We start from the raw sequence: 25394 nt of genomic DNA, 5'->3' as shown, positions 1-25394 counted from the left end.
CATGGACACATATTCTTTGTCCAGAATTACTCAAGTCCATTCTCTGAAGAGAGCAGGTTTGCTTTCCGCCTTTCATTTCTATTGAAACAATAAAATTAAAATATGACACACTGTGCTCACATTTCCCTCTGTCAGCTCCAAAGATGAGAAATTTTTAGTGATGAATTTTATTCCATTAATTTCTGGAATGGTGTATTAATTTATGCTTAGCAATATTAATCTCCCTTTTGCCCAAAGAAGTTGCACGTGATTCATTTTAATAAGCAAAAGCTGCTTTTTTTTCTTATCATGTCTAGATGCTTTACTCTCTTAAAGTGTTTTTTTTTTTTTTTTTTTTTTTTTTTAGAAAGACAGATAGAGGGAGAGAGAGAATGGGCGCACCAGGGCTTCCAGCCTCTGCAAACGAACTCCAGACACGTGCGCCCCCTTGTGCATCTGGCTAACATGGGAACTGGGGAACCGAGCCTCGAACCAGGGTCCTTAGGCTTCACAGGCAAGTGCTTAACCGCTAAGCCATCTCTCTAGCCCTCTTAAAGTGTTTTTAACCACAGATCTCAAGAGCATTATAAATGTTAACAGGTCGTGATGGCCAGAAGCTAACAGAGACTCAGAGGTAAAATCTTGCTCTTACTGGATCAGAGGGAGGAAGGCGAAAGGACCTTTGCTGTGTGCTCTGCCATTAGCAAGTACTCCAGCCTCTTGTGCCTCAGAACTTTGAGTTTGCCATGCCATTTCTCACTGAACTATTTTCATTACTATGAAATGTTTGTAAAAATGAAATTGTCCAAAAGTGGTTCAGTTATATTTAAGGATCAGAGTAACTCAAGTTCTTATGAAGAAATTTGTTGATCACTGCTGTTAACATGACCCCCTGTACAGATGGGCATATCACAAATAACAAGGATGCTGTTTTCCTTTTCAATTGACAAATGTAGAGGAATTAAGGAATTTCCATTATTAGAGAATTCCATCTCTCTGTTTGCTATCAGTGTCTTTTCTTTCATTATTAATAAATAAATAAGCCTGTCATTTATTGGAGAAATTTAATTATAATATTACTTAAAACCATCACCACCAACACATTTGAAGACACAGTATCATATCTGTAGTTTTATTATTTTATTTCTTTAAGTCAGCATACAGAGATTTAGGTTCTACTTATTCTGGCTTTTTTTTTTTTTCATTTTTCAAGATAGGGTCTCACTTTGGCCCAGGGTGACCTGGAATTATCTATGTAGTCTCAAGGTGGCCCTGAACTCATGGCAATCCTCCACCTCTGCCTCCCGAGTGCTGGGATTAAAGGCATGTGCCACCACGCCTGGCCCATTCTGGCATTTTTAATGATAATTTGTTTTAGTTGGTTCACATCCCTCCTCCTGTCCTCAGCCCCCTCTCCCCGCCCAGTCTTCTGCATACACTGCACCTGGGTCCTTTTGTCCAAGCAAAAAATTTTTGCTATACTTCTTGTTAAAGCATCAATTTTGCTATTTACAATCAAAACTCATTGTAGTTGAATAACCTTCATGTTTTCATGACAGCATTTCCATGAACCAGTGAGGGACTGCATTGCACAATGCTGATGGACCACACCCGCGGGACAGACTGACTAAAGCTCGGAGCCCTTGATCTATCTACTACTTCTCTTCCATCCCAGCTGCCCAGGCGACATCATGGTCTGACTGGAAAGCGTGCCTGAAAATCAACCACAATAGGTTAGGATTGGGAGGATTCTGAAACCCTCATTCCCATGGTGACGTTCAATTTAAATTGTCAAACTGACTGGGTTTAGACTCCAGGAGGTACACATCTGGACAAGTGTGTGAGGGCACTTCCAGACAGGTTTAAGTGAGGATGGTGAATGAACGCAGGTGTCATTATCCCAAAGCCTGGAGTCTCAGGCGACAAGGAAAGGAGTGAGTAAGCTAAGCACCAGATTCACCTCTCCACTTCCCGACTGGACAGAACACAGCCAGTCTGCTCACCTCCTGCCATATCACCACCATGGACTCCATTCGAAAACCACGAGCCAAAGTAAACCCTGCCAGCCTGAAGTTGCTTTTGCCAGGAATTTTACCACAGCATGATTTTACCACAGCATGATGATACAACTCACTTGTTTTATGGTCAAGGTAGAAAAATCAGATCAAAACCTTGGCCCTGACCTCCCATTTCTGTGACTTTAATCCCTGCCTTCACTGAAGAACAGCTCTGAAAGACTAATGTAATCATGGCCCAGTACATGAATAATGGACTATAAACTGGTTGCCTCTCTTCTGTTTCATCTTGTGAAAGGGACACATTAGCTGAGGATGGTGGTGCACGCCTTGAATCCCAGCACTCGGGAGGCAGAGGTAGGAGAATCACTGTGAATTTGAGGCCACCCTGAGACTACAGAGTGAATTCAGGTCAGCCTGGAGCAGAGTGACACCCTACCTGAAAAACAAACAAACAAAAAACTTCCAGTTAAGATGGTGGCGTAGGTACCATGCCAAAGTAGTCTCGGAAGGAAAAAAAACAAAAACCCAGGAGCAAAATACACACTTTTACTAAAAAGTGAGGTGTATAGGAAATTGAAACAGCAGTGGAGAAGTGGGAGAGATCCAGAGCATCCAGAGCTCCAGCAGGTCCGCTGACCACAGCACACCAGAAAGCCGTCAGGCTCGGCTTGAGCCGCAGGAAAAGCCAGGCAAGGGGAGCTTCCACTCACTCCAGAGCTCTCCGCAACTCAAGAAACATGAAGGGAGAGCGGCAGTGAACAATGGAGGAGCAGATCACAAGGTAGAAGAACGCGTGGAACAGCGAGGGAAGAACAGCATCAGCTCCCTCCCCGTCCCCACCGCCAGTGCCCAGCCCTCCAGAACAGAGCAGCGGTCCAGGGACCTGGCCACACATATTTGAATTGACAGAGCACCAAAGAAGGACCCAATCAAGAGCACAGCAGAGACCAAAATCATCCCAAAAGGTAACTGGGATTACACCAAGTCAGTACCCACCTAATAAGCCTGGTATATATGCCTGAACCAGAAGTGCTAATTGCACCTTCCATATCAGAATAAATTATATGTTAAATTGGATGGGTGGTCAAATTTGCCATTCTTAAATAAGTTGTATTTTGAGCTTATTATTTGTTGCTTCTTGAATTATAGTGGCTTTGTTACTCTTCTGTTATATATTAGGGAAGGGTCTCACCTGGTCACAAGCTGACTTGGAACCCTCTACAGACCAGAAATCATAACTGCCTTGTTGTCAGGATTAAGGGAGTGGGTGAGGCACCACACAGCCTAAGGGACAGACAGAGGATCTGGTTGTCATAATACCTACTCTTGGATAAAAACTCTGTGCTGTTTCTCATTGAAAGTGTACATTGTTTAGTTAAATTTTAGAATCTCCCTGTATTTTGTTCCACTTAGACTACTTGAATACTCTCATAGCACCCAACACCTAGAGTCACTCTTGTAGATACTCTGAGAGTCTTCAGAGCCACACCTAGTGCCTTAAGCTCCTACCCTGAAGATATATAACATCAGATTGATTGATACATCTCATAATACCCAGCTAACTGGAAAATCCAATCATTAAATAATCCAAGATGCAAAAATATATACATTATCACACAAGAAACACCAAAAATCAAGACAATAAAAATCTACCAAAAATTATTAATGCATCAGAAATGACCTCCAGTGAGAATGAGTTAGAAGAAATGCCTGAGAAAAATTTCAAATGAATGATTATAAATATGTTCAAAGAAAGCAAAGAAGACACAGGATGCCAATTTAATGAAATAAAGAGGTCAATTCTAGACATAAATAAGGAAATAGAAATAATAAATAAAACCAGTTAGAATTACTAGCAATAAAGAACACAGATAATGAAATTAAAAAAAAAAAACCCTGTAGAAAATCTCACCAGTAGAATGGATGAAGGAGAGGACAGAATATCTAAGCTAGAAGACCAGATGGCAGATCTAATACAGTCCAACACAAAGAGAAAGACAAACCTATAGAAAAGTATGAGTGGGAATTTCAAGATATTTGGGACACTATGAAAAGATCAAACATAAGAATTCAGAGCATAGTAGAAAGAGAAGAATTTCACTCCAAAGGCATAGTAGGCGTCTTCAACAAAATCATAGAAGAAAACTTCCCCCAAATTGTGAAAGAGGTGCCAATGCAGATACAGGAATCCTTTAGAACACCAGCCAGACAAAACATATTATAATATAATAAAACTACTAAACATACAAACCAAAGAAAAAATATTGAAAGCAGTTAGAGAGAAAAATCAAGTTACCTACAAAGGCAAGCATATCAGGATTACAGCAGATTACTCAACACAAACAATAAAAGGCAGAAGGGTGGGGAGTGATGTATGCCACATTCTGAAAGATAACAACTGTCAACCAAAGTTACTTTATCTTGCAAAGCTATCCATTCAAATAGACGGAGAAATAAGGACATTCCATGACAAAAACAGGCTAAAGGACTATTTAAAGACAAAACCAGCTCTACAGAAAATACTTGAAAGAATCCTCCATGCTGAAGAAAAAGAAAAACACACATAAGGAACTGAGAAAAAACAAACAATGCTCAAATACTAGTTAACACAAAAGAGCAAAGGTAAAACCAGAAAAACTACAAAAAAATTGGCAAAAATGAATACACACTTTTCAATAATATTTCTTAATATCAAAAGCCTCAATGCCCAAACCAAAAGACATAGGTTTGTAGACTGAGTTAAAAAGCAGGAACCTTCAGTTTGTTGCCTCCAAGAAACCCACCTTTCTACAAAGGATGGACACTATCTTAGGGTGAAAGGTTGGAAAACAGTGTTTCAAGCAAATGGACCTAGAAAACAAGCAGGGGTTGCTAGCCTAATATCTGACAAGGTAGACTTCAGTCCAACATTAGTTAAGAAAGATAAGGAAGGCCACTTTATATTGATCAAAGGCACCCTCCAATAGGAGGACATTACAATCCTAAAAATATGTGCACCTAACATGGGGGCCCCCAAATTCATAAAAAAAAAATGCGATTAGAACTAAGGTCATAGATAAAACCAAACAGAGTGGTAGTAGGTGACTTCAACACCCCACTCTCAATTGACAGGTCATCCCGGGGAAAAAGTAAACAAAGAGCCATCTGGACTAAATGAGGTCATAGAAGGAATGGATATAAACAGACATATACAGGACATTTCATCCAAATGCTGCAGAATATACATTCCTTTCAGCAGCACATGGAACATTCTCTAAAATAGACCATATATTAGGACACAAAGCAAATCTTAACAAACACAGGAAAATTGAAATAATTCCTTTCATTCTATCTGACCACAATGGAATCAAACTACAAATCAATAGCAAGAAAGGTTATAGAGCATACATAAAGTCATGGAAATTAAACAACACATTACTAAATGATGAATGGGTCAATTAAAAAATCAAGAGGGAAATCAGAAAAAGAGTCAAACAATAATGAGAACACAACATACCAAAATCTCTGGGACACAATGAAGGCAGTCCTAAGAGGTAAATTTATAGCTTTAAGTGCCTGTATTAAGAAATTAGAAAGGTCACAAGTAAATGACCTAATGCTTCACCTTAAAGCCTTGGAAAAAAAAAGAACAAGGCAAGCCCAAAATTAGCAGAAATAATAAAGATTAGGGCAGAAATTAATGAAATAGAAACTAAGAAAACAATCCAAAGAATGAATGAAACAAAGAGTTGATTCTTTGAAAGGATAAACAAGATTGATAAATCCTTGGCAAATCTGAGCAAAAGAAAGACAGAAGAGACACAAATTAATAAAGTTAGAGATGAAAAAGGTAACATCACAACAGATGCCAGAGAAATTCAAAAACTCATAGGGACATACTATAAAAGTATATACTCCACAAAGAATGAAAATCTGAAATCAATAGATGATTTCCTTGATTTATATGACCTACCTAAATTAAATCAAGGTGAGATTAATCACTTAAATAGACCTATAGCAAGCATGGAGATTGAACATTTATCAAAAAATCTCCCAACTAAAAAAAGCCCAGGCCCAGATGGATTCACTGATGAATTTTACCAGACCTTCAGGGAATAGCTAACACCATTGCTTCTTAAGCTTTTCCATAAAATAAAAAAAGAAGGAATTCTACCAAACTCCTTCTATGACGCCAGCATCACCCTGATACCAAAACCAGGCAAAGATAGAACAAAAAAAGAAAATTACAGACCAATCTCCCTCATGAACATAGATGCAAAAATTCTCAACAAAATATTGGCAATCAGAATGCAAGAATATATCAGAAAGATCATCCACCCTGACCATGTAAGCTTTATCCCAGAGATGCAGGGATGGTTGAATATGCAAATTGATAAATGTAATACATTATGTAAATGGATTGAAGGACAAAAATCACATGATGATCTCATTAGATGCAGAGAAAGCATTTGACAAAATCCAACATCCCTTCATGATAAAAGTCCTACAGAGACTGGGAATACAAGGAACATATCTCAATATAATAAAGGCTATTTATGACAAGCCTACAGCCAACATATTACTAAATGGAGAAAAACTGGAAGCTTTTCCACTAAAATCAGGAACAAGACAGGGGTGTCCACTGTCCCCACTTTTATTTAATATAGCACTGGAAGTCTTAGCCATAGCAATAAGGCAAGAGACACACATAAAAGGGATACAAATTGGAAAGGAAGAAATCAAGTTATCATTATTTGCCGATGACATGATTCTATATATAAAGGCCCCTAAAGACTCTACTAGCAAACTGTTAGAGCTCATAAAAACCTACGGCCATGTAGCAGGATACAAAATAAATACACAGAAATCAGTAGCCTTCATATATGCTAACAACATACACACAGAGGTTAAAATCAGAGAATCACTCTCATTCACAATTGCATCAAGAAAATAAAGTACCTTGGAATAAACCTAACCAAGGAAGTAAAGGATCTCTACAATGAAAACTTTAAAACACTCGAGCAAGAAATTGCAGAAGACAAAACATCCCTTGATCCTGGATTGGAAGAATCAATATTGTGAAAATGGCAATCTTGCCAAAAGCATTCTACACATTTAATTCAATCCCCATCAAAATTCCAAAAGCATTCTTCATGGAAATAGAAAAAAAAAAAATCCAAAAATTCATTTGAAATAACAAAAAACCTCGAATATCTAAAATAATACTGAGCAACAAAATTAAGGCTGGTGGTATCACCATACCTGATTTTACCCTATCCTACAGAGCCATAGTAACAAAAACAGCATGGTACTGGCACAAAAACAGACATGTTGATAAGTGGAACAGAATAGAGGACCCAGATGTAAGTCCAGGTAGCTATAGCCACCTGATATTTGATAAAAATGCCAAAAATACTCATTGGAGAAAAGACAGCCTCTTCAGCAAATGGTGTTGGGAAAACTGGATATGTATATGTAGAACGATGAAAATGATTCTTCTCTCTCTCCATGCACAAGAATTAAGTCCAAGTGGATTAAAGACCTTAACATCAGACCCGAAACTCTAAAACTACTAGAGGAAAAAGTAGTGGAAACCCTTCAACATATTTGTCTTGGCAAAGACTTTCTGAATACAACCCCAACTGCTCAGGCAATAAAACCACAGATTAACCACTGGGACCTCAGGAAATTACAAAGATTTTGTACTGCAAAGGAAACTGAATAAAGCAAAGAGGCAACCTACAGAATGGGAAAAATTCTTTGCCAGCTATATATCTGATAGAGGATTAATATCTAGGATATACAAAGAACTCAAAAAGTTAAATAATAAGAAGTCAAACAAGCCAATCAAAAAATGGGCTATGGAACTTAATAGAGAGTTCTCAAAGGAAGAAATACGGATGATGTATTATAAGCATCTAAAAAATTGTTCTACGTCCCTAGTCATCAGGGAAATGCAGATTAAAACTACATTGAGATTCCATCTCATTCCTGTCAGATTGGCCACCATCATGAAAACAAATGATCATAAATGCTGGTGGGGATGTGGAAAAAGAGGAACCCTTCTACAATGTTGGTGGGAATGCAATCTGGTCCAGCCATTGTGGAAAACAGTGTGGAGGTGTCTGAAACAGCTAAAATTAGATCTACCATATGACCCAGCTATAGCACTCCTAGGCATACATCCTAAGACTCATCTCATTTCCTTAGAAGTACGTGCTCAACCATGTTTATTGCTGCTCAATTTATAATAGCTGGGAAATGGAACCAGCCTAGATGTCCCTCAACTGATGAATGGATAATGAAGATATGGCACATTTATACAATGGAGTTCTACTCAGCGGTAAAGAAAAATAAAGTTATAAAATTTGCAGAAAAATGCGTGGATCTGGAAAGGATTATATTAAGTGAGGTAACTTAGGCCCAGAAAGCCAAGTGCCACATGTTCTCTCTCATATGTGGATCCTAGCTACAGATGATTGGGCTTCATTGTGAGAAGGAAAAAACTCAGTAGCAGAGGCCAATAAGCTAAAAAAGAGATACAAAGGGAAGAGAAAGGAAGGGAGGAGTATACTTAATAAGTTGGTATTGCATATATATAAGTAGAAGAGTAGATTAACGGGGTGAAAAGGCCAAAAGCAAGGTCAGCAGAGAAGATTGAGTAAAGGAAAGGTGGAGGGAGAGCTAATCAAAATCTAAGAGTATATAAATAAATCATATGGAATCCTCTGGTTTTGGATAATGGAACACTCAGGAGCCATAGATTATTGCTAGAAAAATTTCAGTGCCAGGGATGGGATACCTTTCACTGAGTTGTTGGCCAGGGAGGTCCTTGATGCCCCCAAAACATTATAGGCCACTGCTGAGGCCCTTGGTTTCCCACCAGGAATCGATGGTATGACCCTATTGCTGAAAATTCCACATACTTGGGCTGCAAGGCCACTAACAAATACTGCTGGAACTGAGCTGGTAACCTCCTCCATGTAGACCAGCTGACAGAAAGCTGGAAGAAGCCATTCTACATGCAGTTAAATGGGAGAAAGAGATATCACCAGTGAAGATCCTCAACAGTGGACACTGCAAGCCTTATAATTGGCCAACCAGGCCAAATGAGCCATCGGGTGCAATAGTGGCACGTCTGTCATGGTGGAAACCAACTGTCCTCTGATTGGACTGGAGGCCTGCTCCAAGGGAGGGAATACATCCCTGATACTGAAAACTTTAAACAGGGGTATTCATGAGCCCTAAGGTTGTAACATCTGTTGATGTCTGGATAAGTGTATATACTATGCTTATCAAACTGCCCAGTAAGCACTTCTCTTAATATTCATACCTTATATTAATGCTACTCTCACTCTGGGTAGAGAATCTTCTCTTTTCAGATGGCAGTGACCTTGAGATGACTCAGAAGGTATTATGGTGCTTTAAAGAAGTGACTAGAGTACTGAGTAACATCTCGATCACACCTTCCAAGGCTCAGGGTCTAATGCAGAAGAGGTGGTGGAAAGAATGTAAGAGCCAAAGGCAGAGTAGGACTCCTTAAAATGTGCTCCCTCCAGATATAAAATGGCCTGGATATCCATGACCTCACAGTGCCTGACACTACCTACACAAGACCATTGTAACAGGAGGAAAAGATCATGACTTCAAAATAAAAGTGAGACTGATTGAGATGGGGAGTGGATATGATGGAGAGTGGAATTTCAAAGGGAAAAGTGGGGGGAGGGAAGGTATTACCATGGGATATTTTTTATAATCATGGAAAATGCTTTAAAAAATTAAGAAAAAATGAAATGAAATTAAATTTTTAAAAAGATGCGGTAATTTGGATTCACAATAACTTTGAGTGCTAACTATCAGATGTCCCTAAGGACTGTGAAGAAACTAAAGAGAGAAGTTGAGAGGGAGTAGCAGCAGATTTCGCTGCAGACATTTGGCAAACAGGCCACTGCACCAAAGTTCCCACTGACTGTGGCTCCCTCCCCAACCACTTTTCCGGAAGATCAGAGCACACCTTGAGAATATGGATAACATTTAGAGTGATTAGTAGTCTTTATGACGAAAATATGAAGTTTGTTTAGAAGACTTTATATGGTAGCCAAAGGAACATCAACTGTATTCCATGATTGCAGAGACTTCATGAATTTCCTCAACTGAAAACGCAGTCTGCCTCTGTGCTAAGAGTTAAAGATAGAAAACAAAATAAGAGACTTGGTTCCTAAGGAGGCAGCCTCCTCAGAGAGCAATAGTTGAATTGAAATACCATCAGTGGGCTCTAGTAATAGCTTGAGGGATGCTTCAAGTCCTCAGAGACATGGGAACAGGAAGAATGAGAATAAACACACAGGCTGGAGAGATGGCTTAGCAGTTAAGGCACTTGCCTATGAAGCCTAAGGACTCATGTTTGACTCTCCAGATCCCACGTAAGCCAAATGCACAGTGACACAAGCACACAATGTCACACATGTGCACAAGGGGGTGAGTGCACCTGAAGTTCAATTGCAGTGGCCGGAGGCCCTGGCCCACCAATTTTCAGCGCCCCCCCCATAAGAAAGGCCAGTCTGTTGGGCTTGCCTCAAAAATTTTTTTAATAAAGAATAAACATACTATTGGTTACTGGAAACATTTAGTATGCTAGGATAGTTTAAAAAGAATTGCTGTGCTAGGGAAATAGCTTAGTTGGTAATGTGCTTGCACATTTTTGCTGGTAATGCAAAATGAGTGCATTTTATCCCCAGAATCCATGTAGAAGAAGCCAGGCCTGTTAGCGTGTGCTTGCGATCCAGCAATGGGTAGGTGGAGACAGGAAGACCCTGGGGCTCCCTGGCCGGACAGCCTAGCCTAATAGGTGAGCTTAAGACCAATGAAACACCTGACTCAAGAAATCGTTGGTGCCTGCCTGAGGATACCCAGGATTGCCACCGTGCCTTACACGCATTCATCTGTACGTGCACACACACCTGTGCACACACATGCTCATGCCAAAATATTGCCAGTGAAATGGGAATAAGCAGTGTTCTGTTTGCAAAGAGGAATTCATGGACCAAGCACAAGCGGCACTTGGTATTGAGGAGCCACCGTATTTTCCTATATCCAAGAAGAAAAGAAAGTTGCTTGCCTTGGATGCAGCCTTTCAAGGCAGAATGCAGAAGAGGGATGCTGGGCTGCACACAGCAAGAAATGAAATCTTTTCTCTGCGGGCAAAGAGAAGCGGAGCTCTTTCGCCTGTCCTCACATGACTCTGTACAGACACTTCCCAGGAAAGAAATGTCACAGTGGAGTCGCAGGGCCGTTTTTCCCCTTTGAAAATTCAATCTCTGATGCCCCGTCAAGGCTCCATGGCTTTTCTGTGTATTAGCCAGAAACCTCCACATGGGTTCTAGCCCTGCTTCATCCCTGGGTTAGTAATTATCAGAGCTAGGAATACTGCCCTTAAAAATTATTATCACTAGGATTTAATGCTTTAATTTTCTTAATAATACCTTTTTCCTTTGATTCCATATTTTTATTATTCAACCTTTTAGTGAGTTCCCTAAATACTATTTAAACTAGTTTTTTGAGAATGCTTCCACTTTTCTTTTTGGCGTGCTTCATTCCAGTCCTAGAATTTACTCTTTTGCTTTTTATGTTTCTTTTTTCATTTTTTTTTAATTTTATTTGAGAGCGACAGACACAGAGAGAAAGACAGATAGAGGGAGAGAGAGAGAATGGGAGTGCCAGGGCTTCCAGCCTCTGCAAACGAACTCCAGACGTGTGCGCCCCCTTGTGCATCTGGCTAACGTGGGACCTGGGGAACCGAGCCTCGAACCGGGGTCCTTAGGCTTCACAGGCAAGCGCTTAACCGCTAAGCCATCTCTCCAGCCCACTTTTTATGTTTCTTACTCTGAATGACTTTAGCAAAGTTTAAAGTAATCCTGATTTCATTCTGAAGATTTTTTAAATAATATTTTATTTATCTACAAGCAGAGAGAGAGAAAGAAGAGAGACAGACAGAGAGAATGGGCATGCCAGGACCTTCCACCTGCTGCAAATGAACTCCAGAGGCATGTGCCACTTTGTGCATCTGGATTTGTGCGGGTACTAGGGAATGAAACCCAGGTTGTTAGAGTTTGCAGGCAAGAACTTGAACCTACTGAGCCATCTGTCCAGGTGCCCAGCGTCTTTAAGGTCCTTTATCATTGAGTTACAAAATTATTTCTTTATTTTGATTACTTTTTAACGAAATTTCTTCAGGGCTGTGAGTGTGTGCACAGTTTATGTTCCTCTATTACTTTGTCCTTTTGCTTGTACTATATGCTGTTTCCATGGCTTCCTCTGCCTTCCCTTCCTGCTTTCTTCCCGCCTCCCCCCTTGCTTTTATTCTCCAATGCCAAGGACTGAACCCGCGTCTCTCACATCACGTAAGTGCTCTGCCCCTGAACTGCATCCAAACCTTGCTTTTTTTTTTGAGACAGGGTCTTCCTATGTAATGAAACTGGTCTCAAACTTACTCTTCCTTCTGAGTGCTGGAATTGCATTGCTGGAATTACATAATTTATCACTATGCCCAATCAGCACCTTTTATTTCTTGGTAAGTTTTAATTGACCTGTTTTGCTTTCTTATTGGCATTATAACAGTCATCAAAGTGAAATACCATTATAAGCTGTGAGTGATCCATCCAACACAAGGGGACTTACGGGCAGCTCAGTCCTCATGGTCCCAGGCATGTGGAACAGGGCATAGTTAAGCCAGAGGCAGAACAATTAAAATGAGGACAGAGGGCATGTCATACAGATTTTAACGTTGATTTATCCCACTGGTATTCACTGATGCCTATGGGACCAGTGCAGTGCTGTGTGCTGGAGACGCTACAAAGAATAGGTGAGAATGTGGAACCAACCCCCATGCAGAGCACATTCCATCAGGAAGGTCTCACCGTGGACAAGTAATAGTACTCTATCTATTCCAAGTGCTGTATCAGCTACAACACAGGTTCTGCTTACTACAGGCCACTCACTGTATTAAGCACTTTATGACAACAATCTGACAGGCATTTTGAGAATATGTAGAAGAAATTCTGATTTTCCAGATGGAGAAAAGCATTTAGGAAAAGATGCCTAAGGTATAGACTCCAAGACACACACAAGTTAGACAAAGGAGTGAAGGGACCGAGCTTGGATCTGGCCAAGCTCTGAAGGTCAAGAAAAAGGGGTGAAAGGGCACCAAGATTTTAGGAGTGCCTTAAGCAGTGGCCATGCCAGTCACAGAAGAGAGCGGGAGAGGAAATCTGAGAGAGAGAAGAAAGAGAAAGATGATGCATTCAGTCTGAGGATGTGGCATGAGACGCACCTATAAACTATCTAGAGAAAAGGGCAGGTTGAAATTTGAGCCTTTGATGGCTGGGACAAAAAGAAAGCTATTGGTGAGGCTTAAGTGAAAGAGATTCAGAGGCTACAGAGAACTCAACACTAAGTCACATCTCTAACACACAGGCTCTGGAAGAAAGGAGAGGTGACCAGCAACTAGCTGGACAGCTGGGGAAGTTGGACAGCCTCTGTGAGGTTGGGAACAGGTTTATGGCATTGTGAATTGAAATGGGTTTAAGACATCGTGATTTGCATAGTTGTGTATTTTTTTTCTAGAATGATTTGCCGGCTAGTAGTTGGATGTAGCAGTGACCTCAGATTTTGAAAGAACTTCATGCGGCTCCATAAGGCTTATCTTTCTCAACAGCAGGGTGAAAGTGTCTGTGGAGACATGGACAGCCAGGTTTTGTCTTCACCATCTTCATGTTGAAAGGGCTATAGTTTAAATAATCAGTGCTATTTTTTCCTAATTGATCTCGTCCTTTGTGAATCAAGTGTGGTACACTCCTAAGTTTCTATTCTTCCTAAGAAATGATGATTATGATGCTTTTTCTGAGAAAATATCTTCGCCAGACAATAAACTTTGGGATTACAATCCATGGAGGCAAGCCAGGCGTGATGATGCACACCTTGAGTCCCAGCACTCGGGAGCAGAGGCAGGAGGATCACCATGAGTTTGAGACCAGCCTGAGACTACAGAGTGAATTCCAGGTCAGCCTGGGCTAGAGCAAGACCCTAACTTGAAAAAACAAAAGAAAAAAAAAAAAAGAATACTGAATGTGGAGCTAAGAGATCAGGGTTAAAGTTAATAATCTGTTGTGTGGACTCTGATCAAGTTTCTTAGTATCTTAGTTTCTTAGTATTTCAGTGTCTTCTCTGTAAACTAAGAGTGATCCATCCAACACAAGGAGAAGTGTAAGTAGTTCAGTCCTCATGTCCCAGATGTGGGGCATAGGGCAGAGTCAAAGAAGCCGCTTTCTTTTTCATTTCCACTTCTTCCCTCCCACCTCAAATGGATGTGATTCTTTAGTCCTAAGAAATAACACTTTTTAAAGGGCTGGATAAATTACTGAGTGGTTGAGGTGCTTGCATGCAAAGTCTGATGACCTGAACTCAATTCTCAGGAGCCAGGTAAAGCCAAATTCACAAAGTGGAGCATGCATCTGGAGTTTGTTTGCAGTGCCTAGAGGCCCTGGCATACCCATTCTCTCTGTCTCTCTTCTCTCTATCTCTCTCTGCTTTCAATAAATAATAAAAAATAAATAAAATGACACTGAACACTAAGTTCCCTATACCCACAGTATCCAAACTTTTAGAAAAGCTAAGAAATAGATTTCAAAGCCAAACTAACTTTCACAAGATATTAGCCTTACTGCATGAAATATAATCTCTCCTTTTCTGTTCTTTCATATTTTATTTTAAAAGAAACTTTGCAAACATCCAATAAATTTATTTTATAATCCTGTAATCAAATCAGTCTTAGCAGTTAGAAAAACTATATATAAGAAGCCTGGTTTGTGTAACGGGAGGATCTAAATAGCCTAGAGCAGAAGATGCTGAAGTCTACTGTCTTAAAAATACCAAGTACAGAGCTCAGTTGAATTTATCCCCAGAGCGTAAGAAAGCTGGCATTTCAGCTAGCTCTCATGAGATATGGTTCCTTATGTACATAGACCATGAAACATGGTTTAAACCCAGTGCCGCAGTTTCACAGTAAAACATCCACCATAGGCTCGTGTCTGAACACTTAGTCTCCAGCGAAGTCTGGGAAGGTTGTGGGACTTTTACACAGTACAAGCTTGCTGGAGGTAGTGGGTCACTGGGGTAGGCCCTTAAGATTGCAAAGCTTGGCCCTGCTTCATGTCTGCCTTCTGCTTCCAGCTCTACTTCATGCTTCTGCAGCCATGCCTTCCCCACGGTGGTGGTCTGAATTAGGTTCCCCCATTAAATTTATACACTTTGAATACTTGGTTCCTAGCTGATGGCAATTTGGGAATCGCCTTGCTGGAGAAGGTGCCTTGCTGGGGTGGGTTTATGCGCATTATAACCAGCTTCCCCTCGCCAGTGTGCAAATTACTCTCTTGCTGCTGTTTGCCACCTGCTGTGGCAAGGAGATGATGTTTAGCCTCTGCTTTGCCATCTTTGACCTTCCACCATGGAGCTATCTTTTGGGATTACAAGCCAAAATAAACCTTTTTCTCATCAGCAGCTATTGGTCGGATGCATTGTGCCAGCAACAAATAGGTAACTGCAACAGAAAATTGGTACCAGGATGTGGGGGTCATTAATGCTAGAAAACTGACTGTGGCTTCTGGCCTTTTGGAAATGATTTATAGGAGGAATGTGGAAGGATTTGAAACCTTGGCCTAAGTGATACCTTGCAGTACTCCAAGAAGAGCCTGATAGAACATTCCAGTCAGAGTGTTGAGCTGAATGGCATAAAAATTGTGGACTATGAGGTTTGGCTTATGAGGGGAAGAGAACTTTGTCCAGACAGAGTTAGAGGCAGTTTGTGTGACTTACTGCATTCTTCCTGCAACCTGAAAACTTGCAAAGGGTTGCATCTTTTAAGCAATGGACTGATGTGAGCAGAAGGATATGGCACAAAAAGAAATTAAATATTTGGGTCAAAACTGCTGCCCATCCAGCTGCAATTGTTTGAGAGATTACAACTATTGAGACTGGGACAGCTGCTCTGCACTGGGACAGCAGGCAGAATGCTGACTCTTTTGAAGGTAGCGGGCTCAAATTCTGAAGGAGTGTCTTGTTCTTCAAAGTCAGATTTGCTTTTCCTTCCTGGATTAACAAATTGGTAGCCCACCTGGTACTCCAGAGTATAACAGATGCAGGAAAGAGGATCACTGGATTTGCAACATGGTTTTGTTTTTCGGAAGTGGCCATGGGCAATGTGAAGCAGTCTTGTTGAAGTCCTTGCATGAAGCCTGATGGAGCCATGAGGCCATGAGGATGAACCGTGAGTTTCACTGAAGGTCCACTGAAGATGTCAGGACTATGGGATGGTTGCCAAGGAAAACTGCTGGCTGGGGTTGGGTTGTTATCCTAGCTGTGAGCAGCCCAGCTGGGGTGCAGAATTAGAACTCCTGACACTTTGTTGCTGGTTATATCTTGTATTGGTTCAGTGTTTCCCTGCTATGCCCAGTGTCATCTCCTGCAGTGTGAATGTTTATTCTGTGCCATTGTGCTCCCAAATCAACCCCAGCTAGGGGGGCATTAGTCTACCAATCTCAGAGATAAGAAACAGAGCTCAGTAAGGTAATGTATCTAAGGTTCTGCAACTGGCCACTTCAGAGTCAGACTGAAACCAGACAACTTTGATTCCAGGGCATTTGCTTTTAGCTTTGCTTTGCTAGGTACAGATCAAGGGAAAGCATGCTGGTGCGTCTTGGGAAGCCTCTTCCATGTACTGTAAACACATGTAATGTAAACACAGCCTGTGACCTCCCACAACATCAGAGCTGGGCCAAGTCCCTAGTCTCACATTTCTATTATTTCACCATGTACTTGCAATATCCAATGTGACAGGAAGGGATGGCTCTGCCTTCCAGAGGGCAAAGATGATGCTCTGAGCCCAGTCTCAATACAAAACTGAGATTCAGCCCTTACACTCAGTTTCTCGTTTTCAAGTCTATGTGCTTAAAAAAAAAAAAAAAAAAAAAAAGGTTAAACTCATTCAGGCTCCATTCACCATCAGAAAACAAGTACTCAGGCTGTAGAAATAGCTCAGTTGCTAAAATTCTTCCCACAGAAGCACGGGGACCCTAGAACTCACACTTAGTAGCTACAATAAGCACTGAGCCCTGCAAGCTTCATGGCTGGCCAGGCAGGGTGGCAAATGTGTTGTGGGAGAATCCAGCTGTTCTCTCAGTGGACTTACGCCTGCTTCATGGGAGGGCAATGATGCCTGGTACTGAAAACCCAACGAAAAGCCCATGGCCAGCATGGACATAAGCCCTAGTGCGAAAACTACTGTTTAGCTAAATGGGTACATTATGGCCATCACCCTGCCCTCCAAATTCTTATGTTTATGCTCATGGGGTAATGCTACTCTCACTTTTGATTAGAGTTTTCTTTTCAGAGGGCTGTAACCACTAGGGAGATTCAAAACTCACATGAGTTCTGTGAAGAAGTGACAGAGGAGTGTTCAACACTAATAGACCTCTCTAGCACACCCTTCAAGGCTCAGGGGCCATTAAGAACGAGGTGGTGTAAAGAATGTAAGAGCCAAATGAAGGGGGAAAGTTCTTTGAAATACTGTCCCCCAGACATAAAGTGTCCCTGGTATTCATGACCTCACAATGGCTGACACTACCTACACAAGACCTGCATAATAGGAGGGAAAAAGGATGACATCAAAATAGAAGAGAGACGAGCTGGAAGGAAGAGATTCAGTGGAGGGGGGTGGGAGAGGGAGAAAGGGAAGGGTGTTGGGAGGGGATTATGCGATCACGTTATACTGTCTATATAAGTGAACGTTGTCAATAAGTGTTTGAAAAACAGCTGGAGTAGTGGTACAAGTTTGTAATCCGGCGTTGAGGAGGCAGAGACAGGCTGATCCATGGGGATCTCTGGCCTACTTGGCAAGTGCAAGCCAGGGAGATGCCCTGTATAAAACAAAGAAAGACGGGTAGTGCCTGAGTAACAACGCCTCGGGTTGTCTTCTGGCTTCCACATGTGTACACAGCTCTGCCTACAAGTGCACCTACACACATGAGCACACACAACACGAACCCACTAGCTCCTGAGGGAAACTTCTCTTTGGTCATCTAGTGGCCAGGCAGCTGAGAGAGCTGAGCTTACGTGACTAACCAGACTGGTCTCACAGGAGCTTCTCCGGCCTCTGTTTTTCTTTACCCTAAATGCCAGTTGCTTAATCTGGTGTCAACATATCTCGGTGACACGGGATGAATGGTGGTCAATGAGAAACAGACGCTGCATGCAATGTACATGACGCATTAAAAATGTCATGCCTGCAACATTTAGATTCCCTTTGCAGAGAATTTCTCAAGTTAGAAGCGCTGCACCCTCTGTGGGAATGTGAAAAGAGAGCACACTTGCCTTTCACTAGCGGCAGAGCACACAGAATGCCACGACTCTCACAAAGGCCAGGGGTCCTTGAGGGGAGCTGATACCGTCACCAGCTTCCCCTGTTCTCAGGAAAGGGTTGGGAGGTTTGTGCGCCTCAACAGTATGACAAGTCTGCAGACGGGCCAGTCTGGGCTTATATGCCTATTATCTCCGTGTAGACATGAACAATGTCCCCTTGCAATTCAAAAGTGTCCCAGTCTGGACACTTATTAGATTCCATGTGACCCAGCTTCACTCAAAAAATAACACCACTCACTCTGACCAGGGGGCTGCTGCTCACATCACAACCACTGGATTACTTTACAAGTATGGCAAATGAGGGTCTGCAAAGTCAGTTACTCAGGACACGTGACAAACAGGCAAGAGAACAGCAATTCAAACTGGAGTCCTGGGGTTCATCTCCACTCACGCGCTTAGGTTCCCCCCACACTGTGCCAGGACCCCAAGTGTGAGGGCTGCGCGTCCTCCACACATTCCTTTCTTCTGGAACGTCTGGTCATGTACCTTTATGATGTTATCTGCAAGATACCCCAAGTCTGGGTGCTCCTGCGGTACTGGACTTGCCCCCTACTGTGATGCATACACAGTCCTTCTGTTCATCTTTATTATGATCCTGGTATGTGCCAGGTTCTGTTTTATTGGCTGGGGACATAGCTGAGGACAAAAAGCCATCCTTTATAGTGTGGCCAGAGTAAGAGGGAGACAGAAAGAAACAAGACACACAAGCCAGTCGCATGCTCCCTTACACATGTACCACACGGACACCACACACACATACCACACATACGCTCACCCCTGTCTCTGATCTAGAAAGCCTCTAGCCCATGCATCTAGAGTTACTGATGCTGCTGCCATGTGGCTCGGACCCCCACAAGCAGTCTGCACCATAAGGTTCTTCTTGAAGACAGGGAGAGCTGTACCTATGGGGCCTTTCGTTTTCTTCTGAGAGGTGCTGAGTGTGACCGGGTACTTACAACAGGTATGTAAGCGCGGGGTGAGATGGGATGGAGCAATGGATTCAAGAGTAGCATTGCTCCACAGGCCTTTGATGTCAGGCATCAGATGCTCTGATTAAAGTTAGCTATGGGGCTGGGAAGATGTCTCAGCAGTTAAAGGTGCTTGTTCACAAAACCTGCTGACCTTCATGCAATTCCCAGTCCACCCCCATAAGGCAGATGCAAAAAGTAGTTCAAGTGTTTGATATTTATTTGCAGTGGCCAGAGGTCCTAAGGTGCCTCTCCTCTCCACACAAATAAGTAAACTTTAAAGTAGCTTAGTTGGCTTGCACTTCAGGACTCCTAGGTTGACTAGAGTCAAAAAGAAAAACCAGAGCTGGGAAAAACACAAGCTTGAGGACCTGATGTTGCACCTCAGCACTCACGTGAAAAGCTAGACCTGGTCACGCATGTCTGTCACCATAGAGGTGGGCAGAGGCAGGAGAGCTGCTGGAGCTCGCTGGTTACCCACTTTGACTGACAAAAAAGCATCTCCAGGTTCAGTGAGAGACTCCATCTCAAAGGCGAGAGAGTGATACAGGCAAACACCTGATACTCTCCTCTGGACTGTGCACATGTGCATACCTGCACATACCACACATATACACCACACATATGCCACACACATATACCACACATGTGCCACACATATGTACCACACACATATACCATACATATACCACACATATACACCAAACACCCTCACCACAATGGTTGGCTAGGATCAGAGTAATTAGAACGTTGGTGGATCATTGATGGGAATGTAAAATGCTCCAGCTGCTGTGAGAAACAGTGGTGGTTCCTCAGAACTCATAAATCTATGTAGAGTTACTACTTGATTCATCAGTTCCAAGCAGGATATTTATTTATCTATTGTGATTGTTAATCTTGATTGTCAACCTACAGGATTTAACATCATTTAGAAGACATATCTCTGGTGTGTCAGAGAAGGAATTTCTAGAGGTAGGGAAGGCCCACCATGAATGTAAGTGGCACCATCCCATGGGCTGAGGTCCTGGGCCAAGTAAAAACGAGAAAGTAAGCAGAGTACCATTATTTATCTTCCTCTACTTTAAAAAATATATTTTAGGCCTGGACAGATTACTTAATGGTTAAGGTGTTTGGCTACGAAGCCTAAGGACCCAGGTTCAACTCCCCACAACCCACCTAAGTTAGATGCATATGGTGGCACATGCATATGGAGTTCATCTGCAGTGACTAGAAGCCCTGGTGCGCCCATTCTCCCCCTCTCTTCTGCTTTCTCTCTAATAAAAAAAAGAAATATAAATTTTAAAATATTTTACTTATTTATCATATTTTTAATTTTTTGTTTATTTTTATTTATTTATATAAGAGTGTCAGACAGAGAGAGAACAAGGCAGAGAGAGAGAGAATGGCCATGCCAGGGCCTCCAGCCACTGCACGAATTCCAGATGCGTGTGCCCCTTTGTGCATCTGGCTAACGTGGGTCCTGGGGAATCGAGCCTCGAACCGGGGTCCTTAGACTTCATAGGCAAGCGCTTAACTGCTAAGCCATCTCTCCAGCCCTTATTTATCATAGTTTTGAGATAGAGAATGGACAAGATCGAAAGAGCATGTGTATGTGTGTGCATGCACACACACACACACACACACACACACACACACACACACACACACACGTGCATACACATCCGGGTGTCTTGTTCTTGCAAAAGAACTCCTGCTACTTGGTGCATCTGGCTTTAAGTGGCTTCACTGTGCATGCTATGTGACCAGGTGTCACTGTGCAGGCTGTGTGACCAGGTGTCACCCCTCCAGCTGCCCTGTCTTCCCCACTATAATGGACTATATCGCCTCAAACTAGAAGCCGAAACAAACCCTTAAGTTGCTTTTGTCGTGAATTTTTGCCACAGCAGTGCAAACAGTAACTGGCACAAGAATCTTTGGGCAGCGCTGTCTGCAGCAGCACTGGCAGAAGTGACCAATAGGATCCTCAGCAGATGGACAATTAGACAGGACGTGGCGGTAGAAACACACATGAAACACTGTGCAGCCTTGACAAGCAGGGGATTTTTGACACATGCTATAATATGGATGATTCTTGAGAACATTATACTAAGTGAAATAAGCCAGTGGTCAAAGGACACATAATGAATGAATCCACCCATGTAACACAGACAAATTCACAAAGATAGAAAGTAGAATAATGGTTGTCAGAGCCTTGGCAAAAGGGGGAACAGGAGTTGGGTGTTTAGGATACAGTTTTCTAAAATGAAACAAGCACTATGACTGGCTGGCTAATGACTAACATATACAAACTTATTGCCCCCAAACTTTATACTGCAAAGTGGTGATAATGGTCAGTTTATGTTTCATGTATTTTATCACAGTGACAAAAACCCCTTCCTTCTGAAGGACTACTTGGAAAGAAGGGGTTTGGTGGAAGGGGAAATGTGGAGAAAACAGGAGGACAGAAGAGCCTAATGGGACCTGAGTTTGATCAAGGCACACTACGTGAGAAATGTATGAAAACTGTCAATGTGTGCCCTTTCCTCCTTCCTCTTCCCTCCTCCCCTCTTCCTGGCTGTATTTCTGTCCACAGTGTATCATATATCCCAGGCTGGCCTTGAACTCCCTATTTAACCAAGAATGACCTTGAACATTTTATAACCCTCCTCCCTCCCCTCTGGAGTGCTGAGATTAGAGGTGGGACCTGCTACAGCCAGTTACGTGGTACTAAGGACTGAACACAAGGCTTTAAGAACTCTACCAACTGAGCTGCCGCCTCACCCCAACTTTATTGCTTTTCTTTGTTCTGATTATCTGTCATTCATACTGTTAGTTGACTTCAAAAGCCAACAGTAACTTACAGCAGCCAGCAGCAGGTGGACTGTCACCAAGAGCACATGAAAGGCACAGCGATTGAGCCCAGTGCAGAAAAGCATGATTCTGGACTTGCATGAGATCATCCCAGTTCCCGAAACACTGGATTTTCATCTCCACCATGTTGCCATGACACCACAATCAGAATATGTAGATAAACGTTTTGGCATATTTAAATCATTATTTTTAATACAGATGTTTCTATCCTTGCAAGGAAACACCTTTTAGTTCACTTTTCTGACTACACATGTTTTTCTGTAAATTTCTGGGGATTTTTCTGTCTTAATAGCTGTGACAGACACTTAAAAAACAGCTAATTCAGATGTGTGCTGCTTAGAAATGAGGTGCTTGCAGTCTTGAACCAACAGATAGGGGCAGAAGGAATGAGATGAATGCTATTGAAAACTACCATTGCTATTTTTAATTTTAGACTTAATTTTGGCTATATATATATATGTATTTCTCCCATTAATGTATCTGGGTCATAGACATTTTTCACCATATAACAATGTATCATTTAAAATGATTTGGGGAAATTATTTTTAAAAAGAGTTAAGCTTAGTAAAAAGGAAATCATCTGCAATTGAATACAACTTCATTAATAAGCTGTGATAATTAATGTATCAGCAACATTTGGGGGCAAAATCACTCTAAACCATTAAATATTAAAAGATAGGAAGTACTGATTCTAATTCTTAGTTCAAAGCAGGTAACTATACCATAATTCAATAGTTCATTGGAAGGCAGTTTACTCAGGAATTCCTGAAGTTATAGGCTTAGAACATAAACCAACTTTCTTGATAGAAAATCCCGAGTTGCATTCCCAGGGAGTTATTTACATAGAAAAGCAATCTTTTTCACACATGAGAGCACCTATGTTAATAATGGAATGAGGAATCTTTGTAAAAATTAGCAAAAGGCAAGTGGACTCTTTCAGGTACCTTCTAAGGCCTGCTGTGAGTGAGAGAACTAGAAAATTAGTGTTGAAATGGATCTTTGAGAGTCTAGGAAGTGCCCAGGTGTGAGTCAATGAGCAACATCCCTGGAGTCTCTGAGAAAGAAGTGACACAGGGCAGGTCCCAGGAGCGTCTCACCCAGTGGACAGGGCGAAGAGTCCCTGCTGCAGCGGGCCAAGCAGGACAGCTGTGAAGTTTGCCCCAAAGAAGGCCATTCTAAGCCACCATAATGCAAAATGGTAGTGGGACAGGAATGTCACAAAGCAGCCTGTGACAAAGACCTTCCCTGGAAGTTTGCATTTGAAAGTGTAGATGACAATCAGGGGACTCTGAAACAAGAACTGTTGATGCCAAACAGATTACCCTTGGGAGGGGCAATAAAAGCTGAGAAGAGAAAAGAAGACAAGAAAAAAAGCACTTCATTTAGATTGAGTCACTAACTTGCAGGTTTCTGAAGACCTTCCTAAGCCATATCCACATACATCTAATCAGCAAAAGAAGCAGGCTAATGAGACACCTGCATCAAACAATGACACTCATCTCGGAAGGAATTGAGACAGCTGTGCATACACTTCAAAAGTAATTTGCAAACAAATTAGCAAATGTCACACCTCCCACTAGACAATGCTTTTTAAGGGGAGGAAGCAGCCCTGGCAGGCCAGCCATCTTCCGGTACCAAAGACAAGTTAAGGAAGACCAGTGAACATGGTGGTTCCCTAGGTTGGTGGAGTGGGGGGAGACGCCCAGGAACTGATGGACAGGATTTGTCAAACACCCCAGGCTGGTGATGGCCGTGGCAATGGAGCAGAGTGCCAGCAAAGGAAGCGGCCAGGCTCCTTTCCTTCTGGAATCCAGAGGCCCTGAAGTCTCTTCTAAGTGGAAGGGACAGAGGAGCAGGAGCTGGCAGAACCCAGAGCCAAACTGCCCTGGTCTTGCAGGAGGGTTATCGAACAATTCCACCAGCTTGGCATGTATTCTCAGAGGGCACCTTGCCACTTGAAGGACTGGGAATCCTCCTCAAATGGTCCATTTTCTCCACTGACATCCAGAGTGCAGTTTCATTTTCTCCATACTGAATAACATTTTGTTAGCACCACGTCCAGCCCACATCGTGGCAGGACAGCCTAGTGGACAAGGCAGCCCTGTAGCACTTTCCTCTCAGAAATAACCAGACTCTGCCCTTGCAGCCAAGCTTTAGACTTCCCCTCCATGCCCACAGGGAGGGCACAATTAAAGTCATTCACACATTGATAATCTTGGTTCTTAAAATTGATTCCAGTGATTAAATAAACAAAGATTTTATGCCAACAAACTGTATTTTGTTAACGTGGGGCTGGAAAAGAATTTCACTCAAGGTTATAGGACTGACCCCCCCAACTTTTAAAAAATCCACCCCAAGCCCTTGAAAAGAAACTCGATTTGTTTAGCAAAGCAAGCTCAGTCTGCTGATTGAACATTCCCTGAACAGCTCACCAGCTCCAGAGCACACGAGGATAGCATTTGTGCAGGGCATAAATAAAGTTACCCACGGTCTTCCCTTCTGCCCGCCCACCTTGGCTCAGGTGCGAGGCCAAGGGAGAAGGAAGCGCCATCTCCGCTGCCCACTCCCCGGCCTGCCCCCGGTCAAGGTCAGCAGCGCACCACCAACCCAGGGGATGGCGAGCCCCCAAACTTTGCTTTCGCTTGGGCTCTTTTTAGATTCCCTGACGATAGCCCTCAGCTCTTCCTGGGGCAGCTCCGAGGGGCACCCGGGTGGGGTCCTGGATCAGCCGGCTCCCTCCCCTTCCCTCCCTCCTTCCCCCGCCGGGCGGCGGCGGCGACCCGGGCGCAGAGACCCTACCTGGCGGCGCGGCCGCGGTCCCGGTCCGGCGCGCGATGGCGCGGGGCACTGGCACGGCCCCGGGAGCCCAAGGTGCTCGGGGTGGCAGCTCCGGCCAGAGGGCGCTCGTCACCCCTCCGCGGCTGCCCGGCTGGCAAAGGGGACCCGGGCTTGGGGACGCACACTCAGCCGCGCACCGTGGGCGCCCAGAGAGCGCTTTCAGCTTTCTTCCTGCTGATTCTGTCCCCACACTCCATCCTCACTCCTTACTGGCCACTTGTCGCTGGGCTGTGACCTGGACCAGAAGGCTGAGGGAGCCTAGGAGGAGACA

At 42.8% G+C, this 25394-nt stretch overlaps 1 protein-coding gene across 1 annotated transcript in view; it reads right to left on the bottom strand.

Annotated features, from left to right (window-relative positions):
* Prkcq (protein kinase C theta) overlaps nucleotides 1-25115 on the bottom strand; it is a 153108-nt gene extending 127993 nt beyond the window's left edge. Inside the window, exon 1 of the mRNA XM_004662392.2 lies at nucleotides 25085-25115. The gene's annotated coding sequence lies outside the window, so the exon portion shown is untranslated. The remainder of the gene's footprint in view (nucleotides 1-25084) is intronic.
* Between the last annotated feature and the right edge of the window lie 279 nt (nucleotides 25116-25394).

The sequence above is a fragment of the Jaculus jaculus genome, chromosome 15, assembly GCF_020740685.1.
Source record: "Jaculus jaculus isolate mJacJac1 chromosome 15, mJacJac1.mat.Y.cur, whole genome shotgun sequence".
Classification (NCBI taxonomy): domain Eukaryota; kingdom Metazoa; phylum Chordata; class Mammalia; order Rodentia; family Dipodidae; genus Jaculus; species Jaculus jaculus.
This window is presented reverse-complemented; position numbering and strand designations above follow the sequence as displayed.